Genomic DNA, 19,577 nt, shown 5'->3' on the forward strand with positions numbered 1-19,577 from the left:
GAAGGTCTCACAAACCTAAATTTAAAAGGCAAACATTTTTTATTAAAGGCAACAAGTTGGAAAACGAAGTATCAGGGATGGGATGTAGTGAGAGCTTTGTGCAGCAGGAGGAGATGATGGAAACGAGCCAAAAGAGGAGAGTCTTTACAGGATGAAAATATGCAAAAACGGCATGAAGTGAGGGGGTGGAGAGTGGCGGCGGCCGGTAAATAGCACAAACATTGCATCTTGTCAGCAGCGCCAGTTTTCCTGTAGCTTGGCACCGGCCAGGGAGAGCGACTGAACTGCACTACCTTGTACTTACTTGCACTGGAGAGAAGAAACGCAGCTGCTATGATTCACTGAGTCGCTTTTGTCATGACGTACGTTGGGCGTGAGTATGAGAGGTGTAAATGACATAGAACATCCTCACACTGAAAAAGTACATTAAGTGACATTTTAAGAAAACAAAACAAAAAAACATCCATGTTTGGAGAAGTGAATATTACCTTTTCGTGACAGAAAGATGATGTCCACATTGTTTTAGTGGCAAACAAACAAAAATCCACCTGTGAACACTTATGAAGCTGAAGTGATATTCTCTGCATTTCTGGAGTTCTTTAGGATGCTTTGCATCATAAAACTAAAGGTTTACATTGTCCGCATTACTCATGTGTAAGAAACACTGGAAAGATTTAGGAAAGACTGCCATGAAAATGTCAAATAAAACATTGCAGGTGATTATTTTTAGTGAATGATCAAGGAATCATGTCGTTTTCAAAGGAGACATTTTGTGATTCAAGCACTGTTACATTTCGGGTGCGAGAGTTTCCCTGAACGCTCGGATGAGCCGGCCCTTTAAATGTTGCTGCTGCAAGGAATTGTGGGGCAGCGTGAGCTGGTCTCCTTTGGTAAAGGGAGCATCAGTGTTTCCTCGGCTAAAGCAGATAATAGGAAGCATTGAGCCTCCTTCCTTTGCTTGTTGACAATTTGAACGCCCCTTAACACTTAAACACTTCCGGGGGTTAAGGAAAAGGAGATAGGAAAGGAGATAGGAAGGGAGATAGGAGGGACTGTTCAGTAGTGACGCCAAATGAAGCTTCATGAACCATTTTCTTTATTTTCTGACTCCACTAGACGAGGCTCTTGGTTTGAACATAGAGTCTGAAAGACTGGTGATGAAATGTGATTTCAAACATGTGTTGAACAGACAGCGCCATCTGGTGGCTTCAGGAAATACAGACAATATTTCATGAAGCTTCATTTGGCCGTTCACGACTATTCAGACGTTCCCATTGTTTCCTTTCATCATAGAAGTAATACAGAGCTCTGGCACCATCTTCAGGTCTGTGACTTCCTCCTCATCGTCGTAGTTGAGGTGGATCTCTTACTCTTTAGATGCTTCACTTTACTTTTTTGATCATGTCTAGATTCACACTGACCTCTTTTTTCTTCATTTCTGGCAGTGCAATAGGCAAGGCAAGGCAAGGCAGATTTATTTATAGAGCACCATTCAAACACAGGGCAATTTACAGTGCTTTACAAAGAAATGAAGGAAATGAAGGAAATACAGAACAGACTTTACAAAGACATAAGAAGTATACCACTAACATAAATACATCAAAACTTCAAAAGAAATACTATAAAACAAATAGTTGAAAGACCATTAGCATAAATTAGCCTGAGGACTATCAGGAGGTGAACCTCTACCTAACCTTTACTCATTAATTAAACTTCCTGTCATGTCTTAGTTAATGCTAATGCCACCTGTGCCCAGTGTGGTAATGCCACCGTCTGCCAATCACCTGTCGGTCTATAAAACATGGAGTGGACCACAACTATTCATTGATCTCCTGCAATGCAAAGTGCATCACTTCTCAAAGCTAAGAAAACAATAAAATAAATAAAAGTGTGAATTTGACCTTTACTTTTTACTATTGGTAGCAGAGTCCCCAGCCCCGACCACACGCCCAGAGCCTCGGCCTCAGTCCTTTGTTCCCTCGCGTGAAACCAGACACGTCCTTTTAACCCTGCAGGTGTGGGGGAAATGGAAAAGCGAGGTGAGGCGGTGTCACCCCAGATAGATGCTTCCCAGATAGACGCCTTATTATAAGTGAATTATTTGTAACATTTCAGTGACTTAAGATGAATAGCTATGTATTTGTGCACATAAAAACATACAGTTCCTCTGAACAAGTAGCTCAACATTGGTTTAAAATCACAGTCGAGGAAAGAAAAAAGCCAGGTCCCGGTTTTCCAATACAAATCTTCAAAGAAAAAATGAAAAACATATGTTTTTATATATATATATATATATGTGTTTATATATGTTTAACTGAGACGCGTCTATCTGGGATAAAAGCGGTTTGGCTGTTGGTTGGTGGAGGATGACATCCGACACACAGAATCTCCTTCAGGTTTTACAAAGTTGCTCCTCATAGTTCCAACGTCGGATAAATAAAACACGCTCTCAGTAGCAGAGAACAGGTAACAAGGCTGATCCTTGGTACAGTGAATACAGGTGCTAACAGGGGAGCAAACGTTTAAAAAGAACCACAACAACAAAAACAAAATAATCTCTGGTGTCTTCAGACCTTCACTAGTAGTGCCTCTTTTTCATCGGATCATTGTAAACTTCTTCACGGAACATCTCAACCTTTAAAGGGATCGTCATTGACTGTGTGTCAGATTTGAATGCAAAATGAAGAATATAGGAGTGTTTTGCTGTGACTTGTTGTGTATTTCACTGCACTGATTGGGCTTTGTTGTACCCGTGCTGCGAAAATATTCAGCTTTTCTCTTTTTACGTGAAACAAAAATTCACCACCATACGTTGGTCCTGAACAGGCCAGGCTGAACAATTTGAACAAGATCCAAGAATAAATGGACTCTATGCCACTAACAATAGCTGTGGACTGCCGCATGGTGCATAATTTGCCATAATATTACAGTAAAATCAAATACTAGAATACACACCTATTCACATGACAATACAACTTCCACCTTTCGATTAAAGAAACCTTTGTTTCACGTACACATTTCAATCAGCTCAGAGCAGGTACATTCTTGTGGATAGATGTGGAAACCATTCAAAATGTAAATTAAGTCTGCATGTGAGGTTTTTTTTTTTTTTTTGCAAAAAATGTATTTGAATGGGAAGATTTTTGCCGTTTTGGGGTATTTTTGTGTTAACGGTTTGGCGAATCTTAAAAACAAAAGTCATAGCGTGCTTTTCCAGAATTTAATGCACATTTTGATGTGTTTGTTGTGTTGGTGCTTCCAGCATAACTGAAAGTGTGTGCTTCCCACACTGAAAATCAGCTGAAAAATTAACCTGGAACTCTGGAGCTTGTAGTTTTTGATTATTTTCACAAAATAAGAAGATTTTTTTTTAATCATCATAATTTTTTTAAATAACGCATGCTTAGTTATTAATTTGACCCCAACCATAACAAAGCAATATCGTGGAAGTTTCAATTTAAATACATTAGATGTAGCTGGAAGTATGCAAGAACAGAAACTATTAAGTTACATTTCTTAACTGCAAAAATCATTAAAAATCTAAATTAAGACTTTTGCAAACTTCAGGCAAGGGATCGTTTTTAACCACATTTAAGCTGTGAAGTTTGCATGTTCTCCCTGTGCCTTTTGTTCTTTTTCTCAAACTTACTGCCACAATCCAAAACACCCTACTGAATTGGCTGAATTGGTGAGTCCATGTGTAAACTGATCATTGCAGACCTGACTTGCCAAAAAAAATGCCACAATTAGCTTTTTGTAATTGAACGTTTGCAACCAGAACTTGGCGCAGAATAAAATATACGTGACAAACGGTCCGGACCAAGCACCTCAATCATTACTACAGGAAACTAAAGGACGTCACGTTTTTCCCCCCTCCGTGCCAGCATGGGTGCAGCTCAGCTGCTCTGCAGTGAAACGCAGTGTTCTTCCTACATCATCATCATCATCATCATCATCATCATCATCATCATCATCATCATCATCTATCACTGACGCTGAGTTTAACAGATTATTTTATCTGATCTATATTTAACAGAGGATGAAATGTCTGTGAAAGAAAGATTAATAAATAAATGAAGGATATAGATATTTTCTATTCAGCCACTTCCCCCAGTTTGTCCTTTAAAGTGAATGTCTGGAGCGAAACAAAAAAGTGAGTCCGCGTGTCGTCGTTCGAAGCCATGATGTTTCCATCGACACTCACTTTTATATGAATCCGTCTCGAGAGCAGACTGCCATGGGGGCTATACAAAGGGTGTACAGACATGCCATATACAAATAGATCATTTAATATCTCTAATTATAAATATTACAATGTATTGATTCAACCTGTAGTATGTGAATTTTTCTTTTGGGGGATTTTTTTTTTTTTTAGCTGTGAATTATTCTTGATTTAAAAATGTAATGCAGATCTCAGAGTGTCCTGTGATTATTATACTGGTATGTATGTACACACACGCGCGTGCGCACACACACCCACACACAGAAGTGAATAATATTGGGGATACTTCAAATAATGTAATAATGGCCCATAACATAATCATTTTGGCCATTTTGAGTTAAATAAGGCCAACAACTTGCAATCAACTGAGTAAAATGGTTAAAAAAAACAACATAAATATCACAACCCATAATTGAGTGCTGCGAAATATACGTCCTTGAATGATGAGTTTGCTGTCCATTAGATAAGCAAACTACAGATTAACTGCAGAAAAATCTTTCATTTAGTTGGAAGTTTAGTCTTATTTCCATGTTTTATTACATTATTGGCTGCAGTTATTATATTTTCAAATTTTGCAATTCCTGCTACTTCAATCATGTCATTTTACTGTTTCAGCAGTCTTAATATTTTACAAGCCTCTAATTCAAGAGTGTCAAACACATTTTCTAAATCTCAGGGGCCATAATTTAATCTTTAACGGCTCAGACTGGTAAAACAATGCCAGAATAAGCTTTAAGTTTAAAATTGAAAGGTTGTTTTTTTTTGTGGGGCAGAGTATGCATGATGAAAATGTTGATATTTTTGCAAAACCAAATTATTACTGCTGAAATATATGACAATTTCAACTGAAAGCCAATTTTAAGGAAACCTGGTGAACAATACAGTGAAACGTCCACAAAAACTTCTTCTAAAGTTGTTCTGGGTGTTCTGGGCTGACAGAGGGGCTTTTAGGCGAGGTTGAATTTCATGGCAGCATCACTAATATCTCAACTCGGGTCTCAGTCTTGGGTTGTGTCACTACTCGAATTTTGTGGAATAAATTTTTGGTTTTTTTTGCACAATTTGCTTTGTGGTTTTGTCAGATCAGAGCCTCTTGTGACCAGTTTTGGCCCACGGGCCTTATGTTTGACACCCCTGCTCTAGTTCATTGACTAAAAGTAATCTCAATAGGAAGTCCAGCATTTAAACATCTAATACTAAGGAGCAAAATGTTTCCCCTCGCAATAAACAAGACAAGTTTATATCCCTGGAAATTGCATTCGCTTAAGGAAAAAGACAAAGCAACACTTCAAATAAAGAACATGAATACATTCAAATAAATATGATTGTATGAGAGAAATTGGAAATCAAGGAAAGCTTGGATGAAAAACACTTTTTTTTTTCAATGGCAAAATTCTCAGATGTATTGGAGCTGGGAACGTAAATGAGGAAAAAAATAGTCTTCTGAGTTGAGAGAATTTAGTAAGCTTTATTACCTTTATTTGGAGAAAAAAAAAGACTTGTGAACACATTAAGATGTTAGTTGTTGAGGCCAAAATCAAGTTTGATTTAATTAACATTGAACTCATTTAACTGAACAAACATGAAACAAGTTTGTGTATTCTTGATTCTGTAATGTTCATTTGTTGCCTCTTCTCTTTTGCTGTGTGTGTGTGTGTGTGTGTGTGTGTGTGTGTGTGTGTGTGTGTGTGTGTGTGTGTGTGTGTGTGTGTGTGTGTGTGTGTGTGTGTGTGTGTGTGTGTGTGTGTGTGTGTGTATGCACTGCCTGCAGTCATTCAAGGCCTGATGTAGGACACGTAGGTGAAACATGTACACGTACTTTACACGGCTTTTACAAAAATGAATATTTCCCCCTCTTCCTTTAAAAAAATAATCTTCATTTGCACTGACCCTGATGTTCAGCTGGTTGAGAGCTGCTATGAGCAGCCAAACCTGTAGGGGGCAGTGTAGCAAGACGCATGAAGCCATGATAACCAATCAGAATAATGGATAAAACCACCACGTCACGAATGGTGATGAAATATCCACCTACCCCCCTTTAGAGGCAAGCAGAGACACAGAGTTTATCCAGATCTCCACTGCGGCTGGAGTTTTCAGGAATCATTGTTTGTGGTGAGTCGTAGCTGAGTCTCACAAGAATCACTCTGTGTGAGTCTCACAAGACCACAGAAAGTTGGTTAATTTCTAATGAAAACCATCTTCGTTTGTCCCCGATCATCTCACCGCAGGGGGCCCCTGCAGACACTAGCAGTCCCATGCCTACAAATTCTTCCCCCTTTATGCTCAAAAGACACTTCCCCTATGCTCTCACCCAGTCACTGATTGGGTGAGGCTCTCAGGATTTCACACCTTTGAATTCCCCCTCCTTCATCAAAAGCCTTTGGAAGAGATTCTCTTCCAGACTCCTCAATCAACTCTTCCCCCTGTGAACACCGGGGAGAAAGGAGCTGCATCCCAGCAGCTCAGCTGGAGCCCAGCCTGCTAACAGTGAACAACAGAGGCCTTCACTCTGCTGACCCACCACGAGGGTCAGACCTTCCCCTGGTCCAGAGACCAGCACCCAGAGTCTGATCTCCCATCAACCAGGGAAACCAACCGGTTCCTCCAGGACGGACCAGGGAAACGACACCTCACAGAACTTCTTTGTGTTTTCCTCAACCAGCAGGAAAACCATCACAGACCTGAGTGACCAGCTCCTCAGTCTGGACAAAAGGAACAACCAGGAGCTGCAAAGAAGGACTCCTGAAACATCAACTCCATCTTCTTCTCCTCAGCCTGCAGAACCAGCAACCACAGTTAGCAGGAGGTGCTAACTACAGGAGAAGACACCAGCTTCCCTCCAGCAGGACAACAACTGAACTCCTTCAAGGAAGTGGAAACAACTGGGCTTTACCTGAGATTAGTTAAACCTGATGCTATGATAGAACTGTTTAACTTTATGAAGATGTGTTGGTTCTGTTACAGTGATTGAGTTCTATAGATAATGATATTAGGAGCCGTTATCAACCTGTAAACCAGTGGTTCTCAATTATTTTCTGTCACGCCCCCCCTAGAGGAAATAATTTTTTTCAGCCCCCCCCCCCCCATGGTCTCCAGGTGTATGGTGTATGGTCTCCAGGTGTATGGTGTATGGTCTCCAGGTGTATGGTCTCCAGGTGCCGTCTTCATTTATTTGGTTTCATGCTCCGCTGCCAGAGTTTTTAGGCATATAATACAAACGGGTGTTTCCTGGTTTCCGACGTGTTCACGGTAAACCCAAGGGCGATGTAGCATCGTCATATCTCCTGCTCTTACTAGCTTTATGTTTACTCTCACCTGTTTTCTTTTCCTCTGATGCCTCATCCTTTTTTCTTTTCACTCCTGTCAGAAACTTCTCCACCTCTCCTCCTCCTCCTCCTCCGCCAGCTCTGTACACCGGTGTTCATGTGTAGTACTTCTTCTTCTCTACTGGTTGAACAGGCAGCCTGTTGATTAGTTTGAGCACTGCTGCCACCTAGTGGCTGGAGGCACTTTTTTTATTGTTCAAGCATGAATAAAGACACTAATACTGAAAGTCGCACCTGCCTCACGCCCCCCCTGACACCCCACCACGCCCCCCCAGGGGGGTGCCCCCCACCATTTGAGAAGCACTGCTGTAAACCAACGTTAGCTCTGCCACAGACACAGGGTCTGCATGCTAATCTTTGCTTTACTAACTAGTTAACTCACAATCCTACACATATCACATCAAAGACAACATCACACAGTAACTGAACACCATCTGACGACTCCTGACGTTTTACAAAACAAGTCTCATTCACATCAACTCATTCTAGAAATGGTCCTTTAGCAGAGACACACAGGAAGCAGATGCTAAAGACTAGCTTCCATGTTCCATTGCTATCAGCACATGGTGGAGACCCAGGACAGACTTCCTGTTCTCTGATAACCTCCATTTGAATGTAGTTTCTTGTGATCCGCCATCTTGTTTTGTAGTTCATCACACGTCACACACACACACAGTCCCTCCATCTCACTCTCTCTCTTTCTCTCTCCACACACACATGCACACACACCTACAAGCTGTATATAGGTAGTTAGTCTGTGTTTCATTTGTTTTCATTGTAAATAAATATGATGTTTGGAATCATACTTGCTGTTTTATTAATGAGCACAAAGGTGAATGAAATGTTGACCTCTTCTGTGTTAAGAACTCCAAAATCCTTCAAGCTTGACTGTTAATTCTGGTAATTGTAATTAATTTAACTATTAATTCAAATTCCTGATTAACTGTTTAGTATATATTATGAGATTGATATAACTGAATTGGCTATCATTTCCTGTTTAGACAGGTGTATGGAAAGCCATTTGAGCATTTATTTGATATCCTTGATATCAAGCTTAAAGTCCATGTACTAGTAAGCTCTTTGTCCTCACTAGTAAGACAATTTTGCGTAGTAGTAGAACCGCTGTGTCTTACTAGTACTGGTTTGTCTACTACTAGTGCCACTTTTGGCATACTCGTGTGCAATCAAACCTTACTAGTGAACTACTGTGCTGCGCTAGTAACACTACTAGGCCCAACTAGTAGGCATGTGTCACCCACTAGTAGCTTCCTAGACTCTACAAGTAGAGCCAAAATGCCCACTAGTAGCACGTGTAAGGCATTTTGTATCTCACTAGTACTACTAGTGAGGGTCAAAACATCCATTAGTGCTACTAGTATGGTGTGTTTTATCATTTTAGTACTACTAGTAACGGCAAAGATGGCATGCTACTAGTGAGGTGTTTCTGACCTCACGAGTAGTACTAGTGATGTCTACAAGGTCTACTAGTGCTAGCAGTGGATATTGTGTGCCCACTAGTACTACTAGTGGGCATCCTTGCTGTTACTAGTAGTACTAGAAAGATAAAACTTATCCTACTAGTAGCACTAGTGGACATTTTGGCCCTCACTAGTAGTACTAGTGAGGGCCAAAATGCCTTTCTAGTGCTACTAGTAAAAGCCCAAGTGCCTATGAGTGACATCAATTGCACAAAATGCTAATGTAAGGTGGGGAAACCTTGCTGCTGCAAGGTTTCCTATTGGTTCTCTAATTCAAATTAAATAGTGCCAACCAATCAATACTCATTATCACACCAGTTTCATTTGCATTTTGTGCAGTAGTACTTCATGTTGGCCTGACGGAATACAACTAGTAACACTAGTAGATTTTTGTCACGGCTTACAAGTTTACGATTAAGTAGCAAAATGCCTACTAGTAATATGAGTGAGGCAGTTTGGACCTTACTAGTTCTGTTGTATAGGACTAGGTGTAAATATCCCCCAATAACTAGTATGGACCAAATTGTCTACTAGTACCACTAGTGAGACTTTAATGATATTACTATTACTACAAGAGGAAGCCAACATGCCGAATAGTGCCGCTTATGAGTCATGCTTTACTTTACTAGTACTAGTAGTAAGGGACATAATGTGTATGAGAAGAACTTGTAAATGGCTAAATCTATACTCGTTCTACTAGAAAGGTACTCTTACACCTTACTAGTAGTACTAGTGACATAAAAATGCTCACTAGTGTTAATAGTGACATTGTTGTTGTTTTGTGCTAGTGTAACTAGTAGAGGAAAGTTTGTCTTACCAGTGAGCCTCTGAACCTTACATGTAAAGGCTTTGGTCGTACTAGTATGTGATTGTGCACTACTAGTGTGCAACTATCGTCTCACAAGTGTGCATTTACACACTACTAGTGCACTACAACATGCAACAAGTAGGGCATTTCTGTAACAAGTAATACATTTCTGCACACTAGTAGCACTAGTATGATATACTAGTGAGGCAAATCTGTGCACTAGTTGACGTCTGCGTGCAACTAGTAATACTGGCGAAGTGCTCTATGTTAACTAGTAGAATTTTATTGGTTAACTACTAATAGGTCTTACTAGTGAGGACAAAGAGCTTACTAGTACATGGACTTTAAGCTTGATATCAAGGATATCAAACAAAGGCTTAAACTGCTTTCCATACCCAGTGGAGGACAAGTAATACACAAAAAGTACTGACATGACATAATATATGACGTTAAAGTTGTGTACGCTCTGACTGATGGTCGGATATTGGTGTGGTCTTTTGAAATGGAAGAGGTGAAGGGGGATTGAAAACATATATAAAGGCCCGTGTTACAGTGCTCAGCAGTTGTCGGGCGAGATCCATAGCTCTCAGTAGTCATTGGTGAGATCCGCGGCTCAGTGTTTGTTCTGGAGAATAAAAGCTCTTTTGTATCCAAGTCCGACTTCTCATCTTCTTTTTGCTCCAAGACTTAAGTTTTTCACCATAAGAGTTGAAGAATTACAGAAAATGCTCGTGGGATCATTTGGCACCACAACTGGCCCAGATCGACGTGCCGAGATTTATCCACGACAAGAGGAAAGTGGCTGAATATCTCTTGGGCACCCAGCTACCAGGGCAACCTGTTGGTCCTCCTGGCTGTCCTCCTGCTAATTTGAGCTTGTTACCCAGATTGAAGGAAAAGGATCCTGACACATTCTTTCCTTTGTTTGAGTGGGTAGCAGATGCTAGGAGGTGGCCTGACACTGATAGAACATTCATGCTACAGTGTGTATTGACAGGTAAGGCACAGGAAGCATATTCTGCCCTTAATCCTGTGGATAGCTTGGATTATGCCAAAGTGAATGCTGCACTGTTGAAAACATATGAATTGGTGGCAGAGGCATATAAGCAGAGGTTTAGAAGCTGGAAGAAGTATGACAGGCAAACACATGTTGAGTGAGATTTCAGCTCACTTTGCTCGCTGGTACTCTGCCTCTACTGTAAATAGCTATAAGGGTTTCAGTGATCTCATTGTTTTGGAACAATTTATAAACTCTGTTCTCCACCACAGTGCAGTGTATATCAATGAGAACAAGGTTAAGCTCGCGTCAGCACTTGCAGTCTTGGTAGATGAATATGTGTTGACCCATGCGGATTGCTTAGAACAGCATAAATATGGTGTTAATGTCATGTAAAAAGAGAATGGGAGGTTCAATCCAGGTAAATTTGATTGGGCTCAGCAAGGTTGTCAGTCCAGTGTCAGAAGCGTTCCAGGGACAGATGGGAAATTTGATCCGGGGAGGGTCTGTCATTCCTTTATAAGAATAAAGGTCACTGGAAAGGGGAACGTCCACTATCTAGGCCGGATCGAAGTTCAACTGAGGCCTGTGTCTATGTGAAGTCTGCTGGTTTTGTGACTCCAGTGTTGCCAAGGTTGTGTCAAGTGGGGCCTGAATCAACTCCTGCAGACAAAGGAGAAGGATATTTATTCACCTTTCATGACAGAAGGTTTTGTCTCTCTTGGCGATGGTGAGCAGAGGCCTGTTAAAATGTGTGTGATACGAGGACATCACAGAGTTTCATCTTGAAGAAGTTACTGCCATTCTCATCAGCGACTGACACAGGTGGTACTACTCCAGTTTGTGGCATTAGTTTGATCTTCTTATTCATACCTTTGCACCAGCTTAACCTGTTTTCCGACTTGGTTAATGGCAAAGTGGTCATGGGGGTTTGGCTTCTTCCCAATGGACGGGGTCGACATTATCCTGGGTAATGGTCCTTTCCCCAGCCCCAAATAAACCTGCGGGCTCATGTGAATCCGTTGGATTTTTGTCTTTTCCCTGTTAAAAGCACCTAGAAATGACTGTGTTGTGTTTGATGCTATATAAATAAAGTTGAATTGAATTGAATTGGATTAATGGCTTGGCTGGGGCAAAAGTGTGGAAAGATGTTCCACAACCACTGATGGTGACAGCTTCACCTCAGCGTTTTGATAAGCTGGAGAACATCCACATGTTTTCATTGTGTGTGCTGTGACTCAAACAATGAGCAAGGCTTTGGTCAGAGTTGTGTTCTCAGAGGCCTTCAAGATTCAGGTGGATGCCAGTGGAGTTGGTGCAGGAGCAGTACGGGAGGGTGAAGCAGGCATTGACCATCCAGGTCAATGGCGCTAGAGAGCCATTTTTGGACTTTTTGGGAATTTTTTGACATGATCTTCTGGAAGCTGTGATTCTTCACGAGCCTGCCAAATTTGGTGAGTTTATGAGCGTGTTTAAGGGGTCAAATTTGTGCGTAAGTGAAAAGAAAAACGAACGAATAATAATAATAATAAGAAACATTCGAAATACAATATAGAATTTCGCCAGTAGGTAGTGGCCACGCCCCTTTCTGGGGCGTGGCCACTCTGAGAGGCCAGTGGGGCCATGAGGGTGACCGTATTAGTGCGGGGCCTCCTTTGGTGGTGACGACGAATTACAAAAGGGACCATCCGTTGGCTGGCCCTAGGGCCCAGCCATTGGCAAGGTCCCTAGCCAGTGTAAAAGTACCTTCAAAGTAAAACTAGCAACAGTAACAAGCATTTCGGTCCTTTATAAACTCCATTGAGAGTTTTTGTGTCTAAAAATTTAGTTTTGGCCTAAAAATATATATTTTTTCTTATAATTTTGATAGACAACTCCTTGTTCATATGTGGTACCGGCATTTATGGCCTCCAGACCAGCTCCTCTGGACACCAAGCCAATCCCAGAAAGGCACCGGTGCAGGCTAATCTGCATTTGAATGACTCATGGGCGGGGTGCTGACATAGCCAGCCAGTCCAAAGAGGGCACCTACACAAATTAATTTGCATGCCAAAACACACATACAGTGGGGGTTCATTGGAGGTTCAACAGTCTCAAAGATTCTCCCTGAACTCTGAGTCGACTGACTCTAAGATGGGAAATTCAGCGCTTCCGGTTCCAGAACAGCCGATCGGAATCAGTTCAACCAACTCTTGAGTGCATGAACCTTGACTTAAGCATGTGCACGACCACAATAACAAGCCATCACCAATGGAGCCCCAAGATCACAAGGAAGAAATGCTGTCTGCCTCCACCAGGATAGATGCGGAGAGGCCTATTGAAGTGGGTCTTGATTATATGTATGGCTTCTTGACAGTGCTCTACCCATTCACATTCCTTTACATTATTGAGTGGAATTTGGAGTTAGACATGGACACTGAAGTGACGAGCATAGATAATGGACAAACAAGTAGTATGTTCTTGGCCTTCAACAGAACATGCCTGTGCATCCCCTGGAGGGTCCATCATCCTCCACAGCTCAGTTTGACACGGTAAGATGGTTTTCACACTATACCATGTTAAATCTCACACTATACCATGTTAAGTCTGTATGTAAAACTATGGGCGTTAAATGTTTTCTGTATGTTTCCCAGGTACCAGTGAAGGAGTTGTGCAGAGTCCACCTCCGGAAAATGATTCAAAAAACAGAAAAGGAGATGGTGTACCTGGATTGCCAGATTTAAAAAAATGCCCTTGAAATCCGATTACTGGAACGCCAGTTGAGGTGGGCGCATCATCACAAGTTAATGGTTGAGACTATATTACAAAACATAACTGCTGCTTTTGTAATTTTCGGGAATAAAGAAGCAAATCAATATAACAAAGTGAATTTCTCTTTATTTCAATGTGTCACTCAAAAGTAATTCCTGCAGATGAGGTCCCTTACAGCCCTTCATCCCTGACATCTGCAGGGTGGATGGGATGGTCATACTCAGGATAATTGATTTGTATGGCAGGGTGTTGCTTTCTTCTTATTGTTGCATTATTATAGAGAACAACACATTCCACAATTATATCACACGCCCTCTCTGGGCTAACGCAGGCATTGGAACCAGGATTTCAGTATACCGATGGTCATCTCAACCCGGGCTCTCGTCCTGCAGTGGGCCACATTAAAGCGTTGTTTGGGCCCTGGCTCAGGGTCAGAGGAAGGGGTCAACATGTGGGCTGGCATGGATAGCCTCGATCCCCAAGTAGGTAGCCATTAAATTCTCCTGTAATTATAGAGGACACATTTCAGTGCAGTTAGAAAGAAGACAAAGAACATTTGTGTAAAGTTTTAGCTTCATTACCACGTGCAGATCTGTTGCGCAGACTACACTCCTAGAAGATTCTGTAATCATGGATGGAGCCAGAATTGGCTACTACAAATATATTGATATTACATTGATATATTTTTACTGTTCTATATGTTAAGTGTTATTACCTATATGTTTTATGTTTTTAAACTCATTGATTGTCTTGTGTTTCTAACTTGTTAGCACTTTAAGATGTGTTTTTCATGTGTAAAGTGCAATATAAACAACATGTATCATTATTATTATCATTACTATTGGTGTTATTATTATCATGGACCATTTCTGAACCATAAACGCAACACAAACACTGGGTATGACATTACTGGGTGTGGCTTTGATCTAATGGCTTTGATCCCAAGAAGAAAGCCACACACTGGGTGTTAGACCTCGGATCTCCGATATGGCCTCAGAGTGGCTGGCGAGCGGTTGGAGCCGTGAGTAAAATCAGGGATGAGTCAGCTTTGCAGGTGGTCCACATCTTTCTTTCTTTTATTTTTCACACGTGCCCAAAACAAAAACTTACAACGTGCTACAAATGCATTGGAGGATTGAGGAGTGTGGCTTCTCCAGCAGCAGAACAGTGAATGATGTACAAAGGCGCCTTAAATCCACTTCCCTCAACTGGGTGAAACCATTAAAACTCCATAGGTAATAAAAGTTAACATTAGTGTCTAAAAACTAAGTTAAAATCCTCCAAACCAAAACCCTAACTATAACTTAATGAACCAAAACTCCTATTAACCAATACCTCTAAAACCAAACACCTAAATAGTAAATTAAATCCTAAACCCTACTACAACTATGTGCAACACCCCCACTTGCTCCTACTCTTGGTTCAGCCCGGAACCTTCTTCAATGTGTCCGTCCCAGGGGGAATCTTTTACTGGGACACCAGCCTGAACACAAGACAAGGTAAGTGGAACCTCCTCACAGAACACATCTTCAAACATTCACAGCACACATCAACAAGTAAAAGAATAAGATATTCTTAAATACACATATTGCACATTGCTCAATTCATTGTTGTGTTTCTCCACAGGTGGCCGGACCTATCGACAACAGACCATTCAATAAATAAGTTAAAACAACAATTGTGTGCAAATTCATTTATATATGTGCAAATATCTTTATCTTAAAGTGCCGTGTGCTTCTTAAAGTGCTGATGAACATTATAAAGTGCTGAAAAAGTGCTGTGAGTGCATCAAAATAAAGGAACGAGCTTCCTGTTCGTTACACTGGGTATGACAATACTGAGTGTGACTTTGATCGAATGGCTTTGATCCCAAGATGAAAGCCTGATGACATATTGTGCTGTCAGCAACTGAGCTCTGTTTCTTTTATAAGTAAAGTGGTGACTTTGATCCGAGAATCACTTCAACTGCAGACCTTGAAAGACGAAGCACCAGTTGGTACAGTAGCCACCACATTGATAGTTATTTTTTCTGAAAGACGTTTGAGAATGTCCAAGAGAAGCAGAGAAAGTTTTGAACGGGGCCCTCCCGTGCTTCCGAAGCCTTCCATTGCTCGTGAGTTGGCATTGCTGCGCTGCCGTATCGGTGAACTCGAGCAGGAACGTCAGAAAATGTTCCAGCTGAAAAAGCCCCTGGAATTAGAGCGAATTGAAGAGGAGCTCAAGAAGGGAAAATCCACACTGGAGCGTCTCAAGATGGATTTGGAGGAAGAAAGACAGAGGGAGGCCGAGGCCTCCTCAGACAGCCAGTCACCTCAAGCAACGAACAGGGACTTGGAACAGGAAGTCCTCCAGCTCGTTGGCAGTGAAGACGCCGATACTGAACTCCAGATGGAAAATAAGAATCTCTGTGCGATGCTCCATAGCGCCTTTGAAGATCTGGCTGAAAGAAAACGCCAGGGCCTCCAGAAAGATGAGGACATGAGGACCGAGCTCAAAGCTCTGGAGGAGAGGCTGCAGCAGGTGGTGGTGAAGATGGTCAGGCTGCAGCATGAGAAGGAGATGCCGCAGCATGAGAATGGGACGCTTCAGCATGAGAAGGAGACACTGCAGCATGAGAATGGGACCTTGCAGCATGAGAAGGTGACCCTGCAGCGTGAGAAAGAGATGATGCAGCATGAGAAAGAGACGATGCAGCATGGTAAGGAGAACTTGCAGCATGAGAAGGAGACACTGCAGCTTGGTAAGGAGATGCTGCAGCATGAGAAGGTGAACCTGCAGCATGAGAAGGAGACGCTGCAGCGTGGTAAGGAGACACTGCAGCATGAGAAGGAGACCTGGCAGTATGCGATGGAGACCCTGCAGCATGAGAAGGAGATACTGCAGCATGAGAAGGTGACCCTGTTGTCTGAGATGAAGACCCTGCTGGATGAGAACTTTGCTGAAGCGATGAAGAAGCGCACCAATGAGTATTACCTCTCAAAGCTAATGCAGCAAAATGTGGTGCTCTCAACTGAGTTCGATATGCTGATGGAAGAGAAGGGCCTCCTGCAGGACGCCATGTGCGTCTTACAGAAGGAAAACAAGGTCCTGAAGAAGAAAAGAAGCTTCTGGAGGCAACTCTTCTGTTGTTCCAGTGATGAAGACACCCTGACATAAACCCAAAGACACTATAAAAACAACTACAAACTGCTCCAAATAAATCTACAAAATACTCGAAATGTGTACGAACCTTGTGCCTCTGTCATCCAGGGGCTTTGTGAACTAAAATAAACTTTGGAAAACCGTAACTTATTTGCGTTCTATGTGCCGTTTCTGCCTGGTTTTAATTGAACTTCTGGTTTTATAGCCCTTCAAAATAAAAACCTGCCGTTTCTAATATAACTTCCGGGGAAAAAACAAGTAACACCAGTGTAAAAGCACCTTCAAAGTAAAACGAGTAAGTAACAAGCAGTAACAAGCATTCGGGTCCTTTATAAACTCCATTGAGAGTTTTTGTGTCTAAAAATTTAGTTTTGGCCTCAAAATGGTTTTTTTTCTTATCATTTTGATAGACAACCTTTATTCAAATCGACAAAAGCATGAGAAGTTAAAGCTTGAAAATATTTGTATTAAATAATTTTTACTGAAGGTCAAAATGAAATTAAATGAAATTCAAAAGTAAATTTACCCTTGAAATACATATTATTTAATGATTGCTGAGTCTAATTGCTTGAAGAGCGGATTGATTCTCTGGGATTTTAGGCATTAAACTTATTATTCCCCTGGGTATGAGCCTAAAATATATTAATACATGACTTTAAAGTGGAATAGAAAAGAAAACCATCTCAAAACAATAATCATGAGCAAGGTTATCAAACAATATTTCATATTCCTCTTTCCTTATTGATTCACTTTTCTCCCCTTTCTGTTTATTTTATTGGCAAAATGTCCCACATGGAAAGAACCTATATGAGAATATATGAAACCTATAAGCAGTTTATATGCACATATTTGCTGCATATATGTGTATATATGTCACATATAGGCTAAATTGAGGTGCATATATGTGAATATACAGGCCATATAGGTCTCCTGTACTGCTTCTTTATTTCCACACACATATATATAGCCTATATATCTCACTTTGGCAACTGTCATACATTATCAAGGCAATAACTAAGAACTAACTAAAAAACAATTATGCAAGAACAACATATAGGTGCATATATGCACACATATATGCATGTATATATGCACCTATATAGGTACCTGTATGCACATGTATGTGCACACATATGTACATTTAATATAGGAAAACGGCCAATTTTATATATGTCACATAAATTGAAAACCTTATATTAAAACATATATGTTTATATAGGTTCTTTCCATGTGGGGTGTCCACTTTCTTCTGGGGAAAGTTTAAGCAGCTTGCTGAATCTATAAAAAAAACCCAAGAACTGAGGCAGTATTGAAGGTAAATGAGGGTCTCAGGCTCCTCGAGTGACGAAGGCATGAACGTCACAGACGCGTTACGACACAGGATGTTGTGTCACCGTGGAAACTGACAGAAACATCAGTGGAGATCGTCACGACCTTCTGCCTGGACCGTAATCCGCTCAGCCGTGTCCCGGAGACGGGGGCGGTAAATTCCCACGTCTTCATGGACGCGTCTCCGCCGTGAGAACGCCGCTATCTGCTGTCAAAATAAAGATACAAGAGCGTCACGCGGAGACCACGGTTTACTTTATCTCTGGTACACCACGTCCACCGTCTGGACCTCACTGCTGGAAACGACGAGGAGCGACGGCCTCCGACGGGCTCGTCTTCAGCCCCGCGTGCATCCATCGCCCCAGAACTGTAGTTTGAGTCCACGTCGAGCAAACGACACGTCTTTCTCCATTAGAAGAGGTTTCATCCATTCAAACTTCAAACTTCATATCGTCCCATCAAAACGTCACATCGCTTAAACGTTCACATGTATAATTTTCATTCTACACGAAATAGCACGACTATAAAGTCGGCCACACTCCGCTGTTCTTTTAGACTCTATTTTGTTTATTCTTTCTTTATTTTACTGTCATAATCTTTGTTGCAATGACTCATTTGTTGATGTTTGTACGCCACAGACTTTAAATACAGTTTATTTTAAAAATCACCACATCATAAATAAATAACATCCTTAAACAAAACACTGTACACTTGAAATTCTGGATAATTTATCAAATGTATATCTAAAACCTCCAGTGAGCAACCTTCTTCTTTTAGTCAGATTAAATCAGTCAGGAGCCAAAAAAACATGTATCGCTTTACAGAATTAAAGATACCAAATCTTATGAAGAGATATGGGGTAATATTGTGCTACTACTATTTAGCTGTATTTATGTTGCAAAGTCATTGATGAAAAGCTGCTGACATATTAAGATATTGAGTATTTCGATCAATTTTAGCATTACAGCAGTTTCACAATGATATTTTGTTTTTTGTGACTTTGAATTTAGAGTCAGGTTTGTCACATAAAAGGAATAGAAGTTATAGAACAGCATAGAGCAGCACCTGGTAGCTTTACATATCCCCTTCATGAAGGTTTTGGCTTTGCCTAAGGGGGGTCAGAACGGGGTGCATGGGCCGGTCACCTGTGTACCAGCCAACATTGTTCAGACCAGTAATGTGTTACCCAGGTCCAGTATGGAAGGGTCTTTGCTGCAGGTCAAGTTAAAGCGTAAGTTAACTTACAAGGGTCATTATGAGTACCAGTTTGTAGACGCATTACGTGTGAGACAGGCGCTAGCTTATCTAAAGAGGACCAACAGCTACTATAGAGACATTGAGTTCAATGAAGAGTGGGTCAATGAGTTTTGTAGGCAGCAGGAAGAGGAAGAGACCAGGTTAGCTGGTGAGGAAGAGGAGGGTGAAGTTGAGGAAGAGGTGACCCACCAGGAGGATGATGAGGTGAAGGACGAGGAAGAAGCTGTAGAGGTAGAACCAGCAGACGTAGTACAAGATGAAATGTTAC

The sequence above is a fragment of the Blennius ocellaris genome (assembly GCF_963422515.1).
Source record: "Blennius ocellaris genome assembly, chromosome: 1".
Lineage (NCBI taxonomy): Eukaryota > Metazoa > Chordata > Actinopteri > Blenniiformes > Blenniidae > Blennius > Blennius ocellaris.